Source organism: Dipodomys spectabilis, unplaced genomic scaffold (genome assembly GCF_019054845.1).
Source record: "Dipodomys spectabilis isolate Male_0828 unplaced genomic scaffold, ASM1905484v1 ptg000414l, whole genome shotgun sequence".
NCBI classification, from domain to species: Eukaryota; Metazoa; Chordata; class Mammalia; order Rodentia; family Heteromyidae; genus Dipodomys; species Dipodomys spectabilis.
In genome coordinates this window covers 5,093,872-5,109,859 of record NW_024871091.1, presented here as the reverse complement: position 1 = coordinate 5,109,859, position 15,988 = coordinate 5,093,872, and the positions used below count along the sequence as shown (strand labels likewise).

General features: G+C 38.8%; 1 pseudogene; it reads right to left on the bottom strand.

The window, feature by feature from the left end:
• Positions 1-1,027: 1,027 nt before the first annotated feature.
• LOC122097126 lies at positions 1,028-13,833 on the bottom strand (annotated as a pseudogene).
• Between the last annotated feature and the right edge of the window lie 2,155 nt (positions 13,834-15,988).

Genomic DNA, 15,988 nt, shown 5'->3' with positions numbered 1-15,988 from the left:
ACCAAACAGGTCGGAAGTAGGGCTGTGTCTCAAATGGTGAAGTGCTAGCTTGAGCCGAAAAGCTCAGAACAGTGCCTAGGCTCCGTGTTCAAGCCCAAGGACTGACACCAAAAATATGGAAAAATATGTTTACTGCTAAGAAAATTCTTACTAGAAATGCTAAGTGAAGAAACGATGCCATTACAATGCAATTGCACAGAAATGGCAAGTGATATTTCGTTGTTTAAGAAAGTAAACAGAAGGGGCTAGGAAGGTAGCTCAGTGGTAGAGTGCTTGCCTTGCATGCCTGAGGCCCTGGGTTCGATTCCTCAGCACCACATAAGCAAAAAGAAAAAAGCCATAAGTGGAGCTGTGGCTCAAGTGGTAGAGCACTAGCCTTGAGCTGAAGAGCTGAGGGACAGCGTCCAGGCCCAGAGTTCAGGCCCCACGACCGGACCCGGAAAAAAAAAAAAAGAAAGAAAAGGAAGGTAAACCGAAGATCAGGTGTTGGTGGCTCATGCCTGTAATCCTACTTAAAAGGCTGAGATCTAAACATCACCTGGGCAGGAAAGTCCCTAAGATTCTTTCTTATCTCCAATTAACCAGAAATGCAGCTGTGGCTCAAATGGTAGCATTCTACCCTTTAGCAAAATAATCAAGACAGAGACAGAGACAGACACACAGAGAGACAGAGAGACAGAGAGACAGAGAGAAAGGGAGGGAGAGGGAGAGGGAGAGGGAGAGTATAAAGAGACAGAAAGCACTCAGGCTCTGGGTTCAAGACCCAGTACCACCAAAAAAAGAAGGTATATAGATATGCCTGTGATTTTTTTATACAAAAGGATTTATTAAAAAACCAGTAAGACACTACTACATCATGACACTGTCACACTGGGCTTTTAACACAAGACTTTCTCTACAATACTGGGGGAGGGAGGGCATAAAACACAAATTGATTCTGAAGTATAGCAATTAAGAAATAAAACAACGAAAGCAAATTTCTTTTAATGAGAACTCAGAATTAAACTTCAGACGGACCCAACGTTCAGGGACTTGATACAAAAAAATTTAGTTTGGACTGCTATTAGCAGGTGGCAGGAGCCACCTTCAAATGAATCTTCAAATTGGAAAATACTGCTTCACCACCTGTTGGGGATAAGTTGCAAATGGAATAATTTAGTGTGGTTGGTAGCTATTTTGATGACCACCTCTCCTGGATACTTTCCCATAACCACTCTGCTGGTCACCACCTCTTCCACAAGCTGGTCCTGCAAATCCTCCTCTAGACCCCCACTGCTGTTGTTGCTGATACTGTTCCTTCGACATGGCTACTTCTATTTCACATTTACTAAGACCGACATTGTGGTATTTCTTTTCCATTATCTTCTTCACTGGTTCTTCTTTAAAAGTAATCAAGCAGAACCCACGCTTCTTATTGGTCTTGTTGTCCATGGGGAGCTCTATTGATTCCACCTCACCAAAGCCACCAAAGTACTCCCTTATTTTCTCTTCAGGTGTATCTGGAGAAAGGCCACCAACAAAAATTTTTATGACGGACTTTTTTGTTTTCATGGCTTTGGCCCTTTTAGGATCAATCACTTTCCCGTTCAATTTATGTTCTTTCTGATCCATGACCAAATTTGGAAAAGTAGTCCTTCAGATCTTTCTTTGTAGTGTCCCAGCTAAGGCCTCCTTATAAACATTTTCCATTCTTCCCACTGTGCCGTCACTGCTTCAGTGTGTCGAGGGGAGGAGTTTGAATGGCTAGGATGTCTATGATTTTTGCAAGGGACAGAGATCAGAGAAGCCTAGACATTGATGCTACCAAATCTATGCTAACTCCTGTGCATGTGAGGACATGGCTATGCTTTTCAGTACTTGTTCAAGACTTGAGGCAATCACGATACCATGTTATGAGCAAACATAAATGGCATAATATATTCAAATACAACGACATGGTCCATGATGAAATGAACTCTACTGAAGATAGTGGCCTGATCTTTTTGATGAATTTATTGAGTGGCAAAAAGTCCATCAAATGTCATACCAAGAACTATTGTGAAGAAAATGCAAACTTTTTGATTTCCACAAACTAATGAGATGAACTAAAAAAAATAATATTCCAAAATATTTCATTAATATAAAAGATTCCTCAGGATTTTTTTCAGTACAAATCAGCTTGTTTGCTTGACTGGAACCCTACTACTTGAGCCACGCCTCCATCCTGGTTTTTGGTTGTATATTTTGGAAATACAGTCCTGTGGACTTTTCTATCCAGGTTGTATTTGAACCATGGTCCTCTGATCTCAACCTCCTGAATAGCTAAGTTTACAGATATAAGACATTAGTGCTTGGACTTTCATCCTCTCTTTTGTTAAATAGGAAGTTTTCCTTTTACATGTGGTCTGCCTTGAATCATTGAGTCTCTTCTGAAACTGAATGTTGATGGTTTAGTTTCAGCTGTTTTTAACATTTATTTCAGAACAATGGTATCAGAATTGTGGCAAAGGTCTTACAGTGAGCAATGTCTTTTTCCTATCAGAGTGCTATTTGCTTTAGGAAATTTGAATTCTTGAATTTTGGAGGCTCTAAATCACCATGAATTTGTGGAATTCTAAAGATCTTAAACAATGGCAATGTAGTCAGCTGACAGCATGTCTCCTTATATTGATCTTTACTCAATCTGGAAGAATAAATTAGTCTTTGTTTCTGGGATAATGGTTTTCTAATGCAGCTAATAGACGGTATTTCTAGGTATTAGAATAGCTCCCACCTTTAACTCTGACTTCTGTAAAAACTGACAGGTCATATATACATACCTTACCTTAACAATTTAGAATTGAATGTCCAGTCATTTTATTCTCTAACCATTAAGTAGTGTTCACTGTACATATATTCTTAACATGAATTTTAAGTTTTATGTATTTCTGTCAGTTAAGCATTTTATGTCTTAAAGAGCAAGGTTGATTGATTAATGGTCACAAAAGCAACCATTCTTGTAAAGAAATTAGGACCAGTTGAAAGTGTATTCTTGTCATTGTTATGAATAACATATTCATGCTCTATTCACTGTTTTTATCAAATGGGAAGTTTTATTGAGATCTCAAAAGTTACTTTAATACAACTACGATGTTGGAGACTTAATTAAGGTACACAGGAGAAGAAGCTAACAAAATGGGGAATCATGAGAGAATTCTGAATGTAACTGCAGCTCAGTAAAGCCACTTACTTTGATTTGTTTTTGAGGTGTTAGGAACTGAACCTTGTACATGTTATACAAGTGCTCTACAGCTCAGCTATATTCCCAGTTCCAATGAAGCCATTTACACTGGTATGCTGTTTATCACAATTTTCTGACTCCTAGCAATGAAAGATCTTGAGGCACTGACAGCCTTTCCTAATTCACATCAAAGCACCTTTTAGATTAGCGCCCAGCCTGTTTATACATTTCTTTTTTTCTTTCTTCCTTTTCTTTATTGTTTTTTGCCAGTCCTGGGACTTGAGCTCAGGTCCTGGGCGCTTTCACTGAGTCTCTTTGTGTTCAAGGCTAGAGCTCTACCACTTGAGCCACAGTGCCACTTCTGGTTTTTTTTTTTTAAGTAGTTTATTGGTGATAAGAGTCTCACGGGGACTTTTCTGCCCAGGCTGGCTTCGAACTGATCCTCAGATCTCAGCCTCCTGAGTAGCTAGGATTACAGGCGTGAGCCAGCAGCTCTTGGCTATACAGTCCTTTTCAAACCATCCACTGTTCCAGATATGAAAACTTTGTTCACATTCACAGCCAAGTAACAACCTCAAAATCACTCATTTCATTGTGTGAGTGGAGAGTTGTGAGTGGGCTATTGTTCTATAATAAGGAAATGTCTATTGGGATTTTAAAATAAAGGTTTTTTTTTTAAGGATGAGACATTTACAGGATTGATTATTTAATAAGAAATAGTATTTCATAGCTTTTTATTGTTTTCATTTTTGTTAATGTATTGAGGGAAGATGCTTGTCAGTGTTTTACTTGACTTTTTAATAAGATTATTTTCTATAGTTTTGTAAAAAAAATTGTAATACTGACAATTAAATTTTTCATGAATGTCTAGAAGATAGACATAATTTTCTTGGAATAGCCCACTTACATATGAAAGTCACTGAATTATTAGAGCAAACCAATAGTGTTGTGATTTATCATCATGAATAAGTCATATTAATAAAGCATTTAAAATTTTAGATCTTTGAATTTATAACTTGATTAACTCCTGAGTTATAACATCTATATTACAATTAAGATATGAATTCTAACATTGAAAAATATGAGTTTTTGTTTAATTCTAAAACAAATGAAGCTGTCAACTTATAGGCTCAGCTAAAAATGATAGTATCATTGTCATCTGCATTGCTTGTGTAAAATAACTAACACTCAAAAGCCATACATGACCTTTAAAAATAAAATATAAACTATTCACATTGCATATCATTCAAGGATACAGCTAAGGTTTTTGAGTTTGAAAACTAAATTTCTTTTCTTTTCTTTTTCCAAACAGACAGCTGCACTATCCAATCCTAGCCTACCCATCTTCATATCTCACTCTGTATACTTCTTGTACCATTTTTTTGTGCATGTGCCAGTCCTGGGGCTTAAATTCAGGGCCTGGATGCTGTCCCTGAGCTTTTCTTGCTCAAGGCTAATGCTCTACTGCTTGAGCCACAGCTCCTCTATGGGCGTTTTTAGTAGGTTATTGGAGATGAGTGTGTCACAGACCAAAGGTGGATATTCTTTCTTTTTATTTAATTTTATTGTAAGAGTAATATCAGAGGGGTTATAGTTATGTAAGTAAGATAATGAGTACATTTCTTGTCAAGCATTGTTGCTCCTCCCTTGTTTTCTCCCACTTTCTCTCCCCCCATGCCCTTCTACCCAAGTTATAAAGTTCATTTCCAACATAGTGTTTTATGAGTATCGCTGTTGAATTGCTTCAACCTCTGTCCTTTGTCCACCATTTTGTCATTTCCCTTCCCCAAACAAGACACAGGGTACCAAAAAACGAAAAACAAAAACAAAAAACAGTGACAATGGGATAAACCAAAGGGGGGTAAAAAAATCAAAAAAAGGAATAGTGTACAGTACATTAAAAAACATAAAAACAAAGAAACAAAAAAATCTTCTTGTTTCCATATCTTGGAGTTCATTTTGATTAGCATCATTTTATATGGTCATATGTACATAGCTGTAGAGCTATCGTAATGCTCTGCTAGGACTATCCAAGACATATACTAATTATTATAAATAAGGGAAAACATGGAAGCGATGTTTCTTTGGGTCTGAGTTACTTCACTTAATAAAATTTTTTTCCAAGTGTTCCCATTTCCTTACAAATGGGGGCAATGCCATTCTTTCTGATTGAAGCATAGAATTCCATTTTGTATATATGCCACATTCTCTTGATCCATTCATCTACTGAAGAGCATCTGGTTCCATATCTTAGCTATGGTAAATAATGCTGCAAGAAACATAGTTGTGCTGGTAGCTTTATATGCCACATTCTCTTGATCCATTCATCTACTGAAGAGCATCTGGGTTGGTTCCATACCTTAGCTATGGTAAATAATGCTGCAAGAAACATAGTTGTGCTGGTAGCTTTAGTGTGACCGTGTTTGTGATCATGTGGGTAAATACCCAGAAGTGGGATTGCTAGACCATAAGGGACCTCAAAGGATGTCTTTTGAGGGACCTCAAAGGATGATATTCTTAGGAGAAAATCACAAAGGCACAATAACTATATGCATCTGGTCATATAAAATAATATAGAAATGAGCTCCAGGAAATGGAAACAAAGTGCTTTTATTTCTTTGTTGATGTTCTTGTTTTCTTTTCCTTTTGTCTTGTTTGTTCATTTGTCTGTCTTTGGGAGGGTTAGGAGTAACACAGAAATGAAGGGACAATGGGTGAGCAAATACAAGCAGTGTTACTCACTAGACATTATGTTGAAAATGAACTATACAACTTGTGGGTGGGGACAGGAAGGGAAAACTGGGAGAGAATAAGAAAAGGGGTAACATTGTTCAAAAAGGAATATACTCAGTGGCCCTGCGACTCAAGTGGTAGAATGTTCACCATGAGCTGAAGAGCTTGGAGACAGCACCGAGGCCCAGAGTTCAAGCCCCACAACCAAGAAAAAATAAAAGGAATATACTCTTTATCTAAGTTATATAACTGTGTATACATCACCTTTACAATAATACAAAATAAATAATTTTTTAAATTTTATTTTCTTGTAAAGATGCTGTACAGAAAGGTTACAGTTACATGAGTTAGGTAATGAGTACATTTCTTGTCATGCATTGTTACCCCCTCCTTTGTTTTTCTCCCACTACCCATTCCCTCCTCTACTTCTCCCACTCCCTTCCACAAAGTTGAAAGGTTCATTTCCAACATAGTGTCTTGTAAGTATCATTGTTGCCATGGGTCATCCTGTGTCCTTGTTTCAGCGTTTTGTTATTCCCCTTCCCCTCCCCAAATTAGATATATGTATATATAAGATGCAAGATACCAAAATCAAATACAGTGACAACAGGAATATACCATAGGAGGAAGAACATACAAAAGAAACAAAGAAAAAAACCATATATTACATAAAAATAACAACAAAGAAAAATCTCTTATATCCATATCTTGGGGTTCCTTTTGCTTAGCATCATCTTATATGGTCATATGTACATAGCTTTTGAGCTTTTTGCTCATCTGATAAGATTATCCTAGACATGTACTAATTATTGCTGATAAGGGAAACCATGAGACCTATATTTCTTTGGATCTGGCTTACTTCACATAATATGATTTTTTTCCAAGTCTTTCCATTTCCTAACAAATGGGGCAGTGTCATTCTTTCTGATGGAAGCATTGAATTCCATTGTGTGTGTGTGTGTGTGTGTGTGTGTGTGTGTGTGTGTGTGTGTGTGTATGCCACATTTTCTTGATCCATTCATATACTGAGGGGCATCTAGGTTGGTTCGATATCTTAGCTACGGTAAATAATGCTGCAATAAACATAGTTGTGCTGGTAGCTTTAGTATGGCCTTGTTTGTGATCTTTGGGACCAATAGACACATGAAGAAATACTCAACTTCTCTACTTCTCTGGCCATAAAAGAAATGCAAATCAAAACAGCATTAAGATTCCACCTCACCCATTTAGAATGGCTAGAATAAAGAAAACTTAAAAAAAAAAAAGAAAAGAAAACTAATAACAACAGATGCTAGTGGGGATGTGGCCAAAAGGGAATGCTACTATATTATTGGTGAGAATGTAAACTTGTTCAACCACTCTGGAAAGCAGTATGGAGGTTCCTCAAAAGACTACACGTAGAGCCCCCCCTATGACTCAGCAAATAAATAATTTTTTTAAAAGAGTGTTACAGGCTTTCCTGCCTGTGCTGGCTTCAAACCGCGATCCTTAGATCCCTGACTTCTGAGTAGCTAGGATTACAGACATGAGCCACCAGTGCCTGGCTTACTGCTCTTAACCTTTAAAGTTCTGACATAAACCTACATTGAAGGCACGTTTACTCTGCCTAATTCATCCATCAGGGTAAGAGTTATGCCCTTTATTTTCCTTTCCTAATTTATATTTGTAGAGCATTTTAGTATATTAGGAAACTTATAATCAACATGGTAAACAAGTAAGATAGTAAGTAACCAAGATGTTAAGCAAAGAAAACACCAGGGAGCCTGTGCTATAAAAATACAATCTCTTAACTGTTGTGGCTTCTTTTCTTACTAAAGTGCCTTGTAAAACTTGTAAACTAAAGTATCTTGTAAAACTTCAAATGAATTTACTTCTTACTGGATGAAATACTCTAATGATGCTTTAAAACCTGCTGCTTGCCTTATTTCTTATAGTATAGTATACAATGTAATACTTTTCAGGGGACTAGAGGCAGGTGTTGATTCTCAACTGTGGGAGAATGGAAAGGTTGTCCCTCACTGTGGACCAATAATTTTCAATAACAACTTTCCAGGCACTCAGGTAACTGTCTGATATTAGAAAGGTGTATCCAGGAAACAGAAGCATGGATTATTTATGTTGTTGATAGTGGTGGGGTTGGAGTGTGTGTGTGTGTGTGTGTGTGTGTGTGTGTGTGTGTTTTTCTGCTTCTTAGGAGAGACAAAGTAGAGTACAACCTGTGTCTGGGGACAGGAGGGAGAAACTGGGGAAAGCAAAGGAAGTGGTGACATTGCCCAAAAAAACAAATGTATGCATTACCTGAATTGTGAAATTGTAACCCCTCTATACAACATTTTAATAATAAATTATATTAAAATTATGTAATGATCTGAATCTCTGTTACCAGGTTTGTTTTTGTCTAATAGTGTATTGTCCTTAAAATTCTGCACATAAAATTCTTGAAATAATACAAAAAAGCAAGCAGGATGCAAACATACATAGATTCTGTAACTACAACTAAAGAAAGCATATGAAGGAAAGATCAGAAGGAAAGGTGCCAACAATAGTTATGCTACAAGATTTTTGAATAATTACATTCCTTTCCTCTTTCTTTGTTTAGCAATTGCATTAACTTACTTCATACTCTTTCAGAATTTTGTCTACAAGAGCTGTTTCTGTGCAATGCTAAGATTATCGGGTTAAAAGCATGAGTTGATTTTTCCCCTTGTCTAACCCAATCTTCCGGAAACTGAGACTCTCAGCAGGGTGAGCAATTCTTCATCCTAAAAAGGTTGCCTAGGAAAGCAGCTCACCTGGGCTGTTAGGTCTCAGTGTCTAGACCCAAGGAAACTCTATGCCACTCAGAACAAAAGTCATCAGCCTCATCACAATCTCTTCCTTTAAGTGGAAGATCTAGTACAACCTATTCTTAGAAAGGGCTCCAGCAGTGTTGAATGTCAAAGAAAGGGGGTAATACCTGCATTCTGCTTTGTGTGGATGCAACTGAAGGCAGAAGAGGGGAAAGAATGGGCTAGGAACAAGATGGCACCTTCACTTCCTGGGAAAGAGGATGACTTTTGTGGCTAAGATTTACCACTTAGAGTTTTCCTTGGTCTCTACTGATCATCAAGTGAATCACCAAAGTATTGGAGAGGGAGGGAGCATGCTTACTAAACTGACTCCAAAAAAATCTCAAGCATGATATTTGGAATAATTTTAGAATTATTTGTTGATGTACAGAGGGCTAACGAAGCTTTAGTAGCTCATGTTTCTTTTGCATTTCATAAACTAGATGTGAGGACAAGAGATAGCTGTGCACCATTCCCTAGTACTACATACTTAAGTGCCACATATTTAGAAGAGAGTTCCTAGGCCAACTGAATAACCTCTGGGAAGGACTCTGCCACCTTCTTGGATTTGGAGCCCTTTTCACTCATTTACTAGGTTTCAGTATTTGGTCCTTGTGGAAAGGCTTTCAGTACTTAAATTATTCATTTATAAAATCAGTTCCTAATAGGAACAAATATAGAAACAAATAGAAAAATGCTCAAAGATGAGTGTGTGTGTGTGTGTGTGTGTGTGAGAGAGAGAGAGAGAGAGAGAGAGAGAGAGAGAGAGAGAGAGAGAGAGAGAGAGAACGCAGCAAGCTGGTGAGTCTCGAAGGAAACACTCCAAAATGTTATCAGTTGATTATCTCTTGGTTGCGGGTGCTTCTTGTTTCCTTCTTTATATTTTTCTGCATTTTCAAGTTTCCCACAATGAATGCTTATCACTTTTCTCATCAGAAAACCAGAGCTCCATCATGCATTGGTTAGTGAAGCATTCTCAAATGTAGAACTTTTTGTGAAAATACTAAAAAGAGGTTTAAGAATAATTTGAAAGAGATCTCCAATCAATTGCAAAGGAATTCTTGAACAATAGTTTGGCCTCTTGGAGGTGAATTTTGTTCCCATCATGATTCAAGGAGGAGCTACACCATCCCCCAAACTTGGCCTTGTATCTTAATATCTTAACAGACTATCTAAAGTCTGAGTGATCAGGAGCTTTGAGTCTCTGTTGTAACCCCAACACCCATTAGTTACAGGAGAAATTTGGACTTTATGTCCCTCCAGCATTTCCTACTGTAATAAGAGCCATCACAATATAGGGGTTAAAATCAGAAACATAACCATCAGACACACCTGGATTTTCATCTTCTTTGGTTCTGGCTTGGCCAAGTAACATGACCCTTCCCAGCTTTAATTCCACTTCACAAGTTACTGCTGGGGGCCACAAATAAGATATAACATCACAAATCTTCCATCTGGGCTTGAAATATGATAAATACTCAAACACTATTAGCCTCATACTATTTCCTTCCCAATCCCAATTCATACTGGGAAGTATTATAGTATCTTGCCAAGTGTTAAATAAGAGAGAATCTTACACACACATGCGCATGCACACACACACACACACACACACACACACACACACACACACACACACACACACACACACCACTACAATGAAGCACAATTTGGGGAAACAGGATGCAACTGTGGGGCACCATTCTGGCTGCAAGAAGCCCATACATCTATATATAAAGAAGGTGGGGCAGGCAATTGAGTTGCCATGGGAAGAGGTAGAGCTGGAGAGAGTTTTGAGTATATAGAAGGCATGACAAGAGAACTGAACAAAATTCACAGCACAATGAAGGCAAGAAGAATGCTGGGTGATTGTACTAAACTATACAGCAGCAATTTGTGAGTAGAATACACATATTTATAATATCCTGGATTCAAAAGAGACTCCTAGACACTCAGTTAAAGGAGCTGGGAACTTTAGTACAGCCATACGTGGTCCACTTCCTACTACTGGGAAAGTAGGAGAACGCCCCGAGTACAGGATGGGTTTTTATAGGGATAGATTACATAGAGTTACATAGATGAGCTATGCAAAGCAGGTTTGGCACATTTGCATTGGTTATGGTTATCTGACCTTTAAGTTCATTTGCTCTTTATGATTAAATAGCATACGTCATAATTTGCAATAGGCCTCCCATTGTGGGACTACTTGGTGGTGGCCTTCAATTGGAGGACAGTGGTGATGTCACCTGTGGGCTTAAGGCCTTCCTACTGAGACAAGCCTGCAAGTTACAGAAGCAAAACATAGCAAAAACATAGCCTTGAGTCCCAGGAGCATAAGCCAACCATGATCTTGACTTGGTCAGCATGACCGATGCTATCAATGCTATTGACACTATTACAGAAATGATTTTTATTATAAGCTCCTGACTGATATAGCAACTCAGTGCAGCTGGTGATAAACCTCAAGGTTGTCAGTAGCCTTCTGCAAAGTTGCCGGCTTGGTAAACTTGAGTGAGGGAGACATGCTCTTTTGAGTTTTAGCAAGGATGGAAAAGGGATTAAGGCTGACTGGTGGTCAGCCTTAGCCTGGGATTTTTCTTTACCAAGAGGGTTTGCCCTTTATCAATAAATTTGTTGTCTGATTTTACATTTTTGTTCTCCTGGATATTCTTTTCCAAGGGAAAGGGGGTTCAGGAGAGAGAGTAAATTTCCAACAGCAGGAAGGGCTGAGGCCAGAAAATAGGAGGAACTTTCTGCCAGTGAATAGCAACTCAGATATCACAATATTTGCTGGTATAAAATACAAGAAAAAGAATCCAAAGTCCTTTGAACGACTGCTTAAAGATAACAACTAAAAATTAGAAAAAGAAAAGGATATAATCCAGAATACAAGAACAATGATGTCTCTTTACAGGTTCCACTCCCTCCCCATTTTTACATCTAAGAAAAATAATGAGATGCACAGAAGGAAGGGCAGACCACCCCACAGCTGCTCAGGAGCAAATCCAGGACTCCAGCTTTAATCTTCTGACCCATTCTTCCTCCAGAGATGTGGCGAAAGACTCAAGAGAGACTTGGGGACAAGGATCTTGTCTTAATTCAAACTGAGCGACAGAGGCAATGGGAGAGACAAGACCGATCATGGGAGGCAATGAAGATGTTCTGGAATTAGATACTAGCAATTATTGCATGGTTTTGGTGACTGTACTACAACTTATTAAATATTACACTGAGTCTTAGAGTACAGGAATAGTATCTCAAAACAAAAAATACTGAGTGAAGCTGTGTACAGTGATACATGCTGAGTCAGGAGAATATCAAGTTTGTGGCCAGCCTGGGGTACGTGAAAAGACCCTGTCTCAAACAACATCAAAAAAAAAAGAAAAAAATAAAACAAAAAAAAAACACCTACCACCACAACAAATCCTGAGTGCACCTATTTTCAGTTCTGGCTCAGAATATGGACTCATAAACTGGGACAGGATTCCATCCTATCCAGTTCATTCACTGGGCTGGTAAAGGTAAATGGCAAAGCAATACAGTGATACACAGTTCAGTAAGCAAGGGGGATACTTCATATAGTCAAGTGCGGGGTGGGGGGGGAGGGGAAGCCAGGCACCTCTGACATAGTGTTAAATTCATCCTCTGAAGTTCGTAAATTTGGCCTTGATACCATCCCCCTCTCCTTCCCTCACTCAGGATGCCCTTGATCTCTTCATAAACAGTTAAGATCACAGGGTGCCTCTATGTTTGGAGTGCCAGGTGTCAAGTTCTGGGTATTGGCAAGGAACAAGAGCTGGGTGTGTGTAGACCCTGTGGAGGAACTGCCCTAGTCAGCACAGGTGCTATGTGCTCCTCCATTGCCTCTGGGCAATAGGACAGGATCACCAGAGGGCTTCAGTGTGGACATTCACAGAAGCATACACTTTCTGGTTTCCCACAGCTTGGTGGGAAGGTACAAGGGCTCTCTGAGAGTTGGGACTTATTTAGGTCTTACAGTTGCCCTGGAATCTGAGTTCTCCCCATTTTCTTGTTGATGAGGTGAAGGCTCAGCAAGTGCAATAACTCATCAGTGGTGTGTTCTTGGAGAATGGTGAGGTTGGAATTTTTATTTTTTTGGCAGTCGTGGGGCTTGAACTCTGGGCCTGGGCGCTGTCCCTCAAGGCAAGCACTCTACCTCTTGAGCCACAGTGCCACTTTCTGTTGTTGTTTTTTTCTGAGTCTTTTATTGGAGATAAGAGTCTCACTGACTTTCCTGCCTGGGCTGACTTTGAACCAAGATCCTCAGATCTCATCCTCCTGAGTAGCTAGGATGACAGGCCACCTGCTTCTGGTGTGAGGTTGGAATTTGAAAGAAGCAGCATGGTGTTGGTTATGCAAATCAGGGTACACTGACTAGCCCACCAAAAAGCACTCCCTTAGGGACCGTGCTTGTGGAGAAACTAGGAAGCTAAGCTCACTCTTTTTTGCCTGTGCATTCTATACTTCTCAACCCTGGTTCTTTTGACCCCCTTCTGCTTTTCTTTTTCTTTCTTTTTTTTTCAAATTTTACCTAATTCAGAGATTTCTCCCCACAACTTGGTTCCTTGCTTTCTGCTTGTATCTTTGCACTTCCTTCACAAGAGTGTATACATAGTCTTTTCAAGGTATATGAACTCATTCTATTTATCTGTAGTCATGCATCAAAACACAGACTTCATTATGACAGGCGCATTCATTTGAGTAGATCTAGCTCCTTAGTACAATTTTTGGTATCGATTACCACAGGCTGTGTAACAGACAAATAAAGGTTTGTAAGCCTCACAGTTCTGAAGACTGGCATGTTCAAGATCTAGCAGTAGCATCTGCTAACAGCCTTTATGCAGTCCATGTCAGAACTTGATATGACATAGCAGCCTACCCAGGGCTCTCCTTCACTTCTTATAAAGCCACAGCCTCATTGGATGAGGGTCCCACCACCCTTATGGCCTCAGTTAATTTTCATTACCTCCCAAAGTTCCCACCTCCAACTGTCATTGTTGAATTAAATTTCAACCTTCTTAATTCCTCACAAGGAGGAGCAAATTCCGACATGGGTTTGGGTGGAGCCATTTAAACCATAACTAGGAAAACATTTTGTAACTAGCAATGAAATGGCTGCTCCGTAAGTTTGTAATTCTACCAACACAATAGGAGTAACCAGGGGATGTTTTTAGGTGATTCTAATGTGCAAATGGAGCTAGAAACCATTGTGCTATTGTGACCAATGACACCACTTTAATACAATGTCCTTTTAAGGGTGGGGGGGATCTAGCCATTAACATAGAAGAGGCCCAATGTCTAAGCAATGAGCAAGAATGTTACTTTATGTATAATAGCATGCATGAATGAACACAAGCCAGAGCAGCAGGAAGAGTATTATACATCCATTAGTGAAAATTGAAAAGAAAAAGCACTGGAATCAGTAAAATGATAGTATACTGCTTCCCTTAATGTTAATGAATATTATACACTTGACAAAATAAGGGAGTAAAAAGGTGTGGGAGTTAGTGTGGGGGTTTTTTTGGTTTTGTTTTTTGTTGTTGTTGGGGTTTTTTTTTAACTCTGGGCTTGGGCTCTTCTGTCCTGAGCTCTTCAGCTCTACCACTTGAGCCACAGCGCCACTTCTGGTTTTCTGGTGGTTTATTGGAGATAAGAGTCTGACTTTCCTGCCCTGGCTGGCTTTGAACCGTGATCCTCAGATCTCAGCCTCCTGAGTAGCTAGGATTACAGGCGTAAGCCACTGGCGCCCAGCTGAGTTAGTGTGTTTTAAGAACACTTTACATATGTTTTTTTGACTACTTACAGTCCTGAGAAGGACATTTTATTATCCTTGTTGAAAATATGAAGACAATAAAACCCAAGAAGGGAGATGTCCATGAATGAAAAGAATAGTAGTGATTGAATATTAATTTATGTTAGAAATGAAAAATATTGCTATTATTCTCCTAAAATCTTTATCAGGAATTTTTTTTGCTTTTTCTTCATTTATCATAATATATTTATTATTTGTCATTATAATGTTTTCTTAATTTTTCCTCTTAGTTAAATGAATTAGATTAATTATTGTTTGTGTGTGTGTGTGTGTGTGTGTGTGTGTGTGTGTGTGTGTGTGTGTATTATTCTGCCAGTCCTGAGGCTTGAACTCAGGGTCTGGACATTGTCCCTGAGTGTCTTTTGCTCAAGGCTAGCACTCTACCCCTTGAGCCACAGTGCCACTTCCAGCTTTTTTTGTTTATATGGTACTGAGGAATTGAATCCAGGGCTTCATGCATGCTAAGCAAGCACTCTACCACTAAGCCAACTCCCCAACCGAGTACATTTTTGTAACCATACACCAACCTGTCATGATTTGAATGGGTCCCTCTTGGTGAAGAGATGTCTGTTTTAGTCTGCTGAGTATTTTCAATAACTATTTATGAGTGTGACTAATAGCTTACTTTTTGTAATTTTTGTCAAATTTTGATGCTAATTTTGCCAGGACTTTTGAAAACAGTAAAGAGGACTTTTTAAAAATATATCTCTATCCTAGAACATTTGACAAAATACCATAATTATATGTTCTTTTAAAGCTTAACAGAATTGTCATCAAATTGTAGCCTGATACTTTGTAAGAGAGATGGCTACTTAAAAGTATTTCTATTTTGTTCTACATAGGCTGAAACCAGCCCAAGGAAGCCAGTGATGGACAGAAGATATTCATTCTACAATGAACCTTTTTCCTTTGTTTTTGCCAGTCACTAATTATACATTAGTGATAACTGTAGGAGCAAAGGAAATGTTCCCTGCTTTCTGAAGTTTTGCTGAACTAAATTGACAATAGAAAGATCAACAGGAGAAAAAGATATGAAACCCAAAGAAAGATCAGAAACTTGAAGCTCTTCACAAAGTAGAAGAAGACTGCATTTTTAGAAGGAATGAATGGCCTACAGCATAGACCATCAATTGAGAGCGGAAAAACGGAGAAGCTTTGTAACGTCTGTCTAGCTGTAATGATGCTCCTCAGTCTTTCTTCTTACAATATGAATTAAGTTTCTCTGACTAATGAAATGTCAGGGCTGAGACTAGAAGGTCATTGCACTCCCTTCTGTTGGATCTTCTCTTTAAGTAGGTAAGGCAAACTCAAGCAAAACCTCTCCCTGTACTGGGGACATAGAGTTAGGGGAACAAGAGGACATTGGTTGTGAGACAGCTTCTAAGGCCATTTTCC